A 12,649-nucleotide genomic window follows, 5' to 3' on the forward strand; every position below is an offset into this window, starting at 1 on the left:
TCCTCCTACAGCTCACAGCCCAGAAGCATGGACAGCCAGCAGTGGGTGAGAGTCCCTAAGTAGCGGACATGGAGCGGAGTAAGGCCAGAACCATGTAGGGAGCTCAGTGGGAGGAGAGCACCATCCCCCAGCCAGTCACCCCTTTCATGGACTTACTAGGAGTCCTCACATCACCCGACCGTTCACACTACCGTTACACGGAAGGCAAAAGTGGCAGACGGGCGGAGAGAAGGCGGGGGAAGAGGTAGAGCGGGAGGGGGGCAAAGTTGCTGCACCATTGGCCTCTGGGTTGTACTTGCCCCCTGGGCTAAAAGTTGCGAGTCAGCCCCTGGTGGAACGGGAGATTCACATCATGGATGTGCAGCCGACAAATCTGCAGCAACTGTGCAATGCTATCATATCAATGTGGACCAATTTCTCTAAGGAATGTTTCCAACACCTTGTTGAATCAATGCCACGAAGAATAAGAGCAGTTCTGGAGAAAAAAGGAGCGCAACCCAGTACTACCAAGGTGTGCCTAATAAAGTGGCCAGTGAGTGTATGTTCACTTATGAAAAGCATACATACAGGTGAAACTCGAATAATTAGAATATCGTGCAAAGTTCATTTATTTCACTAATGCAACTTAAAAGGTGAAACTAATATATGAGAGAGACTCATTACATGCAAAGCAAGATAGTTCAAGCCGTGATTTGTCATAATTGTGATGATTATGGCTTACAGCTCATGAAAACCCCAAGAACCCCAAATCAACAACCTCAAAAAATTTGAATATCGCATGCAATCAATAAAACAAGGATTGTACATAGAACAATATCGGACCTCTGAAAAGTACAAGCATGCATATGTACTCAGTACTTGGTTTGGGCCCCTTTTGCAGCACTCACTGCAATTACTTTTGCACGATATTCTAATTATTCGAGTTTCACCTGTATGTGATATTCTATAAACAATGGTCTCAGTAGCCATACTGAATCCAATAAAGATTTATTGAAAGGAAAAAAAAAAAAAAAACCACCAAAGCAAATATGTAAGACATACAGTATATAGAAAGTTGAACTTACTAATGCCTGGTAGCCCATATACACAAAGACAGGCTCAACGCAGAGACAAAAAGTAAGCAAAAGGGTTAAACTTACCAGGCCCCTTAGGTATCTGTGATGAACACAGTCGATGGTCTTCTTACAGCTGGCCCGTCAATTCAATTAACTCCTGGCTCCTGCATCGCCAATTAAGACAGAACCCAAGTCATACATTACAAAGCAGCATGTGTGCACACAGAGAACAGTCTAGGCTCCGTCAGCAAGCTGTTCTTTTTGTTGAACAAGCTGCAAGTTTTTACAGGGTGAAAGGAACAGATACGTGCAGAATGGCAGGGTGCAGAATGGCATGGTACAGACCGGTACTGGGATAGATAATAGTTGACATTTTGTATAACTAATTATCACAAGAGAACAGAAACATGCAGGCACATTCCACAGGGGTGGGCTACAGTCTATTTCACAAGAATGTTGGTCGCATCAGTACCTGGAAATCTAAGCACATCCTCTAAGCTACTAAGGTACATAAGTCAGGGATCCCAACCTGAAAGAAGCTATTTCAGGGAGGTGTCCCTCTCATTTCAGGGAGGTGCCCTCTCCCCCCCCCCCTTCCACGGAGGGGGGTTAGGGGGGGCCGGGAGAGAGCACCCTCCTGAAATGATGGCAACTAGCACAGGAAGCAATCACTTATTTGCTATCTGCAGGCTTTTTTTTTTGTAGTATTCTGACAGTTGCAGTTGTCAGAATAAAAAAAAAGGCATACGATTGCATAGCTAGATTCCTATTGGCTATTTCACTTTGCAATAGCCAATAGCAAACTAGCTAATGTACCCGTCCTCTGCTGTTTTCAATCACCAGAGGAGGACCTGATAGAAACATTCAGGTCCCCCTCTGCTGATTGACAGCAGCAGTGGGCGGGTGCATTAGCTAGTGTGCTATTGGCTATTGCAAAGTGCAATAGCCAATAGGAATCTAGCTATGCATTCGTATGCCTTTTTTTTTTTCTTTTCTGACTGACGGTCGGGCCGCGGCTCCCGATGTCAGAAAAGAAAAAAAAAAACAGATAGCAGGGAACGGTTTAATCTGCTCGATCGAGCAGATAAACCTTTCCGGGAGGAAGTGTTTCTCTCCTGGGCGGCCGGGAGCCGCTATCCAATAGCGGGAGACTCCCGGAGCTTCCGGGAGAGTTGAGATGTCTGATAAGTCGGCTGTCGTTAAGCTAAGCTTGTCACAACAAACCCCCATCTTGATTAAGCATAGTGAAAGCGAGGCGGATACATATAGGGTTGCCACCTTTTCTTCAAGCCAAACCCGAACACTGTAGCGCCTCGCGGCACATTTTTGGTAAAGTATACACTGTGCATGTATTTGGAATTAATCACAACTTGCCAGCGTGACACAGGTCCCCAGAAATATACTATATAAAGCAATATCCATATACTTTGCCGCACTCATTACCCGATATCCCAAAAGTAACGGGTGCTCGTAATGACTGCGGAACTCATGAATGAACAGAAAGAGATGCAGATCACTTCCCATTCATTCATAATTGAGGATATGGTAATCATACTCTGTCCTCAATTATGTACATACACTCAGCGATCACTGACTGCTTCTACACGTTCTCCTCTGTCCCAGGAGGCTGAGCGAGCGGAGCAAGGAGGAGAGCTCAGCCTCCTGGGACAGCGCGGCCTGTCTGCGCCCACACACCGCTCTGCCGATCTGTGACAGGAGGCTGAGCGGTGTGGGAGGAGAGACGCCGGACGCTCACAGCGCTCTCCTCCCGCAGCGCTCGGCCGACTGTCACACTTTCTGTAGAGTACAAGTACCAGTATTTTTTTTTTTTGGTACTCGCCGATACTGGTGTATTGTGCCCCAATTACCAGGAAGGCGGGCGGCGGATCATGACCCCTAGCCTGGCTTCCTGATTTCCTGTGAAGCCGGTGTTCAAGTGAAAGAAACCGGCTTCAGAGGCTACCTACCGTGTTTCCCCGAAAATAAGACAGACAGTGTCTTATATTTTTTTTCAACGAAAAAAGACACTAGGTCTTATTTTCGGGGGATGTCTTATTTTTACCTGACCGACACCACCCCAAGCCGCCGTCCGCGTCACGAGGGCATCACATCCAGGTCTGTAACCCTTCTGCAATTGGTCCGGTGCCGCCCTCAGCGAATCTGCCGCTCCAGGCAAACGCCTTGTTTGCCTCACGGCAGATACGCCCCTGAGTACCCGCCCAAATACCCAGTATCTGCACCGACATTAGTATCAGTATCGGTACATCTATAGTGCAAATCCATTGTATTGATAGTTGTCAAACGATAATCGCATTTCTGAGCCCGATGAAGGGGACCCTGCACGGCCCCAAAAGCGCTTGTCGATTGAATGACAACTATCACTAAAATGGATGTTGCACTAACATGAAATCTGGACATCTGTTTCGGATGATATGTACTATAGCACATAAGACGCCCCCACAAAACATGTCACGGGTTACCTGTGGCATTTTTTAATGGCGGCATCTTTTATGTGCAATAATAAGGCCTTGTTCACACCGAAAGCGTGTGCGTTCCAGAGCGGTAGCTGCTGGAACGCACTACGATCTCTGTGAAACTCCCCCCCCCCCCCCGTGTTTAGGGGCGGGAGGGGGCGTGGCGGTGCATTGTATTCATTGGCACCACTTCCAAGCCCTATTTTTTGCGTTTGTAGCGGAAAGGAACGCTGGCAAAGTTTTGCCAAGCGTTCGATCGCACTGCGGGCATGGTGGGGCGTGGAAGTGGTGCCAATGAATACAATATGAATTCTTCCTTCTATATCCTTTCTTTTGGTTTTACATGGGATGTCAATATAATGCATATACCTGTATCTGTATTTTATGCTTGTATTACAATGTATACCTGATATTTTGCTACCACATTCATGTGTATAAAATACCTGTTTACTTTATTCTGAAAATCAATAAACACTTTGTTACAAAAAAAGGTATCAGTAATTGGTACAGGCGAGTACTTGAGGAAAAGTATCAGTACTTGGTCTGAAAAAAATGGTATTGGTGCATCCCTATTAAACACCCATCCCCATTTTGAATGTCTCTTAGCCAAAGCCTGTAAGTGGCATGTACGCTCTCTAAATTGGGCATGCTGGCTAGCTGGCCACTGAGCAAACCGCAGCTGTAAATGTTTATTACGTATGTGCGCCCTCTTGTGGTGAGTATTATAACTGCAGCAGCCACCATCAATATATGATGCCACCTTGTGGTCATTGTTAGAATTGCAGTTGCCAGTACTACGTATGTGCACCTTCTTGTGATGAATATTAAAACGGCACAATTGATAAAGAGCACGTGATGACGCCATCGTGCGGTCATTGCCCAAACTACAGGGCTTTTTTATCACCGTCTTATGGGGGTGAATACGAGAACTGTAGCATTAGCCATCACTACTCACCAAATTTGTGAATGGCAACCTTTCTTTTAAACGGGCGCCACCTTGTGGTGACTATTAGAACTGCGACATTAAAGTATTACAGCTCAATGGTGCCACCTTGTGGTGACTCTTAGAACTGCGACATTAAAGTATTACAGCTCAATGGTGCCACCTTGTGGTGCCTATTAGAACTGCGACATTAAAGTATTACAGCTTAATAGCGCCACCTTGTGGTGACTATTAGAACTGCGACATTAAAGTATTACAGCTCAATGGCACCACCTTGTGGTCATCTTTTAGAACGGCTGCATTAAGTATTACAGCACAATGGTGCCACCTTGTGGTAATCTTTAAGAACTGCGATTCTCTCCATTTTCAATCCTAACTGCACCTTCTTCTGGGGGTGAGTCCTGGAACCCTAAAATTTCTCATCGCTACTAAAGAGCCCCCCATCAAGTGGACATTGCCTGAGCTTTTATTGCTTCATCTTAAAGCAGGTCTATAGCAAAATGACCCCTGGCTCCCCCTTCTAACTATCCTGCACCCCAAAACATTTTGTTTTAGCTTTGGATGGAGTAGGAAAGGGCTTGAACCCCAGTCAGGATTTTACTGCTTTCTCTGTACCTGCTATGGGGATTTCCCCCCTCTATATCTTTCCTGGTAACCACTCTCCCCAAGACAGAAAGTAATGGCAAGAATCCAAAACTAACCAGTTTTCACCAGAACAGGAAGAGAAGGGAAATCAGCCAATGGGAACATTTGCTCCGGTGACGGTGTAAAAGGGGAATTCTTTCACTTTGCAAGATTTCTTCTCACTTCCTGTTGTGTCTCCAGGACAGGAAGTGAAGGACAATCTCTCTAATAGGCAATTCCCTAATCCATCTAAAACAATAGTGCTCTGCATGTCCTGTGATGCCTCATAGCCCAGTAGAAATGCCATTCAGGGCCACTACTGAGGCCGGTCCAATCAACCCATACCATTGGTCATGTGACCTCATGTAAAGATGGGGAGTGGAGGTCAGTGCACCGCAGGTCACAAGGATGGCCACAGTGGGGTTGCACAACCTCACACCAACTTGCCACCCCCGCCTTGTATATCCGATGAGAAGTCAGAATTGGGGTAACTATCTTTATTACACCCTGGATAAAAGTTCAGACTAAAGTAAAATTAGAACGTTTATGATTTTCAATTCCGACTCTGAAACGGGACTCTGGAAACTGGACTCTGGAGCGTGCGTTTTCTGATCATGTGTATCTGCAACATGCATAACTGGGTCGCTGGTGTGTGTTTTCTGATCGTTGGACTCCGTGGTGTGCATTTTCTGGTGTTTTTCAAGATACACCTTCAGCGTAAAGCTCTTCCCACACTCAGCACATGAAAATGGCCTCTCCTGGGAATGGACTCTCATGTGTGATGCAAGATATGACTGGTGAAGGAAGCTTCTCCCACACTCCGAACAAGGAACAGATTTCTCTCTTGTATGAACCCTCTGGTGGGTGGCGAGGTGCGACTGGTGGACGAAACACTTCCCGCACTCGAGAGAAGGGAATGTATTCTGACTCCGATTATTGTGCTAGTGACTTATCCCTTGCTGAGACCTCTATGCCTGGCCTGTATAAGCAGATTCAATCACTGAAGACAATCCTTATCAGATTGCTGAACTCACCAATACTGTTTCATCCACAAAGGTTGCTTTATTCTGAACATCAGGGTTACAGCAGATGACAGGAAACAACAGATGAATGGTTGAGGTATTATGCGGTCAAAAGATTATAACGTCGTAGCGTACTATGTGGAATACATGTGTCCCATGTTACATGTGGCCTGTAGCTGCATCCATGACACAGTAAGTACTGACCAGGAAGAAGGGTGGGGCATTACATACAAAGAGGAAATATGTCATAGACATCAGGAAAGGAACATAAAAAAACATGTGCATTACCACAAAGAGTAACTAGATGGCAGCATGTGAACTAATATATAAAACGTCCATAGGAAAATGGTATAGAGAAAAACACACTATATAAATTCTCATCTAAATAAACTTCTATGCCCCCATGGGGTGGCACACTCCCCGTCTGGCATTGTAAATGTCACTATTTAAATCATGACGGTAGTTATGCAGGTAACAATAGTATGGATGTCCCGATACCGATGCTAGCATCGGAATCGGGGCCCGATGCCTAGCGCCGAAGCTTGCGCTATGTTTTTTTTTTTTCTTACTTACCTCTCCGAGCGACGCGTCACTGCTGCTCCGGTGGGCGGAGCTCCAGGTGGGGTCCTAATTTAGGTGGCCGGAGACTGCCAGATGACCCCGCTCGGAGTGCCGACCACCGGAGCAGCAGTGAGGTTAGCCTCAGAAAGCATACCTTGTGTCCTTTGGAGCAGGTCTATGGCTTCTTCATGAAGAGAATCATCTTGCACGATGACTGGTGTAGAAGACTCCGATGAGTTTCCCAAGAGGTTCACTGCTTGTGGAGTTACTGGAGTGATGCTTGAGGAATCGGGTGCGTTGTCCTGGGTGTTTGCATCCGTGGATTCCTGCTCGTCCAAGCTGTTGAAGGAAGTCTGGTGCATGGTCTTACTGTCAGAATGTTTATACTGCGCTGATATACAGTCTTCTGTTTATGGAAACAATTAAGAATCTATAATTAAGGAGATTCCCAACGTATTTCCATAAATCAAAATTTACACGAGTTCTTTCATCTGCGCTGACTTTGAAGACGAGAGGAAGACAAAAGTATACAAAATATATATATTTATTAATTAAAAATCAGTGCAGAATAATAATTAAATATAATCGGTGACAAACAAAGAATATGGATCAGATAATAACAATGAATTTGATATCACAGGTAATGCATAAAATGTAACCACAGGATATTATTTAAAAGATAAATGTAACAAAAATAAAAATGACTTTTTAAATGTAATGGGTATCTTCTCAGTATCTCACAGAATAAGAAAACAAAAGGTTCAGAGTTGACAAGTGACTTCTCCCAGCACAAATATTCACAACCTCAAACTTTTAACAGCGCATGGGCAATATTTGTCCCATCATGCACAGGGCTGGCAATAAGCCAAGACTATTCAAAGTAAAGGAAAATTTCCACCAGTTTAATTCAATATATATCAGACGAGACCATTGACTAGAAACTGAAATCAGTTTCCTGGAGATTATACAAATGTATATAACAAATGTATAGATTATCTCCCTAGATTGAAAGACATAATTTGTACTGCAGTTAAAATGATCTCAAATCAATCTAGATCCTACAAGAACTCAATGGTTTACCCGAATATATACACGTGGCTAAGGAATTGACTAATATAAAGATAGAAAGTATACTTTACCAGCAATTTAAAATTAGTTGTCTGAAAGAAGTCAGCGGTTACCATTCAGGAATAAGGGGTGGTCAGGTTCTCTTTAGTTCAGTTCCCTTTGGACAGCCGTCCTCAGCTTCCGACCTATACCCTTAGAGTGTATTTGCTTACTCCCTTGTCTTGTTAGAATTTGGCTTTTGGTTCCCCTTTACTCTGGCTACTCCCCTTTTATCTCCCCTCGAATGTGGGCTTGGTTTGGTCTTCCACGTGATTATTGACGTGAACCATGACGTCAGATATATCATTTTCCCTCACAATCACCACCAGGGAGCACTATTGTTCTATATAGAAGTTGGGAGCATTTCATTTAATTTTACTAATTTATAAAGTTTTAAGCAGAAAGATGACCTCTGACCTAAGCTCTTGGAGAAAGCCATGAATATAAAAATTTGACAATAACTGATAACAAACTGTCAGACTTTTGGTCTACTATAGAGATTTACTACTTTAAGAAAATCTAACCTACAGCAATTAACGTTCTTTCTCCAAATACTTGGAACGTGAGGTAATTAGTTTCAAGACCCAGAGGTTTTTCATACATTATAAGAAAAGAATATACATTGGCATGTACCACCTAATTCTTTGAACTCAAAATATAAAAACCCCATTATTAGTGATACACACTACTATATTCCAATGGGTACACTCAAACAATATATAATGAATATAGCTTGTATATTATAAAAGTACATATATCAAATTTTACTTGAAATTAGTCAATATCATAGGCATAAAGATGCTGCACATAATATAATAACATTATTGCTAATTATTATTACTGCAATGAATAGTAAGGTTTCATAAACAACTTTAAGATAAACCCCATCTTCTATTTATTGAGATTGCAAGAAAGGGTATTTTGGAGACTGGGGTTTTTTAGGCACCTAAAAAACCCCAGTCTCCAAAATACCCTTTCTTGCAATTTAAACCAGGGGTGTGGCACTCCCCGTCTAACATCATCCCCCTTCCCTCCCTTTCTCTTTATGAGCAATTCTATTCATTGAGAGAGAGAAAAAAAAACTTTCAACATTCCAGTCTCTTGTACATTGTCTTTAGTAGAGGCAAGAAAGTCATCAATCTCGACCTACATCGGCTGGCAACATCCTTAACTGATGTGCGTCTGAGACCCCCACAATTTACGATCTGAAGAATGTTTATACTAACATTCCTAACTTCTCTGTGAAAGTCTCTGTCCAAGAAGAATGAACTTGTATTCACCTCTGATGCAATCAGACAAAATGGCAGAACTATTGCAGGGTGGTGTTGCGATGTTGTCTTGGTTTACCTGTACGATGATCTTATTGGAGCACACATCACCTGAGGCATGAGGTTACATAGTTACATAGTATTTGAGGTTGAATAAAGACATAAGTCCATCAAGTCCAACCTATTGTGTGTGTGTGTATAGGTCCATGAGTGTTCTTATTCTTAAGAGTACCTGTACCCTTGTACATTACGGTCTCTCAGGAAGTCGTCCAAAAGCTTCTTGAATGATTCCAGACTAATCGTGGAAATTACCGCTTGAGGCAGTGAGTTCCAGACCTTAACCGCACAAACTGCGCCCTTTGCGCCTTGTGTTTGAATTTTTTTTTCTACCAGTTTTGGGTGGTGGCCTCTAGTCTTTGTTACGGAATTAATCTTAAAGAGTTTTTTGCTAATGTTGCTATGACTATGGAACAAGTTTTGCAGCCTCTTGAATAGAGCGCTTTCTATGGCTTCAGAGCTACCATAGGCTTGCTCAAGTCTTGCCCAAGCAACAACAAGACCAGCATCTGGGTGGTCAACATGCACTGTCCTCAGTCTCTTAACACGATCTGCAGATTCTGGCCCCAGCCACTTTATGAGCAAATCAAGTTCCTCCTTGGTAGAAAGGTTGAGATCAGCAATAGCAGCCTTGAAGGTTGATCTCCAGGCCCTGTAGCTCTCTGGACAGTCATCAAACCTTGAGAGGCTAGTGTTAATGAGCTTGCAGTGTACCATATATCTGGCGAAGTCAGCCATGTCTGATCTCTCACTCTTTGGTGCCAAAGTAACTTGTGGAACCCCTTGGGTGTGAAAGTTCTCTGTGATGTATGGTGAGGTTTACCAGGATAAAATGATGTTGCATGAGCGTTTAACTTTGGTGTAGTCTCTAAGGCTTCTGCTGGCTGTGGCTTAAGCTGCGGCTTGTGGCTGGAAGTCAGTCTGAGACCCCCACAATTTACGATCTGAAGAATGTTTATACTAACATTCCTAACTTCTCTGTGAAAGTCTCTGTCCAAGAAGAATGAACTTGTATTCACCTCTGATGCAATCAGACAAAATGGCAGAACTATTGCAGGGTGGTGTTGCGATGTTGTCTTGGTTTACCTGTACGATGATCTTATTGGAGCACACATCACCTGAGGCATGAGGTTACATAGTTACATAGTATTTGAGGTTGAATAAAGACATAAGTCCATCAAGTCCAACCTATTGTGTGTGTGTGTATAGGTCCATGAGTGTTCTTATTCTTAAGAGTACCTGTACCCTTGTACATTACGGTCTCTCAGGAAGTCGTCCAAAAGCTTCTTGAATGATTCCAGACTAATCGTGGAAATTACCGCTTGAGGCAGTGAGTTCCAGACCTTAACCGCACAAACTGCGCCCTTTGCGCCTTGTGTTTGAATTTTTTTTTCTACCAGTTTTGGGTGGTGGCCTCTAGTCTTTGTTACGGAATTAATCTTAAAGAGTTTTTTGCTAATGTTGCTATGACTATGGAACAAGTTTTGCAGCCTCTTGAATAGAGCGCTTTCTATGGCTTCAGAGCTACCATAGGCTTGCTCAAGTCTTGCCCAAGCAACAACAAGACCAGCATCTGGGTGGTCAACATGCACTGTCCTCAGTCTCTTAACACGATCTGCAGATTCTGGCCCCAGCCACTTTATGAGCAAATCAAGTTCCTCCTTGGTAGAAAGGTTGAGATCAGCAATAGCAGCCTTGAAGGTTGATCTCCAGGCCCTGTAGCTCTCTGGACAGTCATCAAACCTTGAGAGGCTAGTGTTAATGAGCTTGCAGTGTACCATATATCTGGCGAAGTCAGCCATGTCTGATCTCTCACTCTTTGGTGCCAAAGTAACTTGTGGAACCCCTTGGGTGTGAAAGTTCTCTGTGATGTATGGTGAGGTTTACCAGGATAAAATGATGTTGCATGAGCGTTTAACTTTGGTGTAGTCTCTAAGGCTTCTGCTGGCTGTGGCTTAAGCTGCGGCTTGTGGCTGGAAGTCACCTTGTTGTTGGCAGGAGTTGATGTGGTTTGCTGATCCACAAAGGTTGCTTTATTCTGTACATCAGACAACAGGATACAGCAGAATGAATGGTTTCAGTATTATGCGGTCAAAAAATGTTACTGATCGTAGCGTGTGATGCAGATTATATGTGTCCCGTTACATGTGGCCCTGTAGCCATGACACAGGAAGTACTGACCAACAAGAAGGGTGGAGCAATACATACAGGAAATGTATCATAATCAGGGAAGGAATACAGGAAAGCATGTGCATTACCACAAAGGGTCACTAGATGGCAGCACAGAATAACAATAAAATGTCAATAGGAAAATGATCTAAGAAAACAAACTATATAACTCCTTATCTATATAAACTTCTATGCCCCATTGGGGCGGTAGATCGCAAAGCGAACACTGGTAGATCGTGATCGGCTCACTGACCTGTGTCCTCTCCTCCCGCGGTGCTCGTGTAGCTGAATGTGTGAGATGCTGCAGATGGGAAGGAGAGAGGAGAAGAGACTTGGGAAGCTGCTGCAGTGGAGGTAAGAAAAGACAGACAGGAGAGAGACAGCAGAGAAAGTGAGAGAAGAGACAGCAGAGAGAGAGGAGAGAGACAGCAGAGAGAAGAGATATCAGAGAGAGAGAAGAAAGACAGCAGAGAAAGTGAGAGAAGAGACAGCAGAGAGAGAGAGAGAAGAGACAGCAGAGAAAGTGAGAGAAGAGACAGCAGAGAGAGAGAAGAGACAGCAGAGAGAGAGAGAAGAGACAGCAGAGAAAGTGAGAGAAGAGACAGCAGAGAGAGAGAAGAGACAGCAGAGAGAGAGGAGAGAGACAGCAGAGGAGGGGAGAGAAGAGACAGCAGATAGAAACAGGGAAGAGAGAGAGCGCGAGGAGAGAGAGAAGAAAGGGCCGGTTAACACCACAAAGTCTGCGTTCCAGAGTGTTCGGCCTCTAGAACGCATTGGAACGCAAGCCGGCCGGCTCCCTGAGTTCAGGGGCGGGAGGGGGCGTGGCAGTGCATTGAAGTCAATGGCACCACAGCCACGCTCCCCGCCCTCAGTGTGATCGGCCGTTCCGGTCCAGCATGATCTGCAGAAATGCAGCATTTTTGCAGATCGCACTGGACCGGAAACGCAGGCACTAATGTGCCTGCATTCCTAGTGTGGCGATTGCACTGGGGGCGTGGCTTTGGTGCCATTGACTTCAATGCACTGCCACGCCCCCTCCCGCCCCTGAATTTAGGTGTTTTTTTCGTTGGTAGATCTCATTGAGCTCGTCATATGAAAAGTAGATCTCCAGAAGAAAAATTGTGGGCGCCCCCGCTCTACATTATTTGGGTTGAATACCCCTTGAGAGTTATTAGTAGTAAACTTTGCAAGCTTTGACCGCTTTGGTTCACCCTATATAGGGACCCCCTATTTTTTCAAACAACATACAAAGCTATCTACAACTCTGCCCCCGACTACATCACCCACCTTATCTCAAAATATCACCCAAGCTCTCTTCTCCACCCCACCCAAGACCTCCTGATCTCCAGCTCTTTCAACACTTCCTCCC

This window comes from Nanorana parkeri, unplaced genomic scaffold (genome assembly GCF_000935625.1).
Source record: "Nanorana parkeri isolate BGI_ZX_2015 unplaced genomic scaffold, ASM93562v1 scaffold2106, whole genome shotgun sequence".
NCBI classification, from domain to species: Eukaryota; Metazoa; Chordata; class Amphibia; order Anura; family Dicroglossidae; genus Nanorana; species Nanorana parkeri.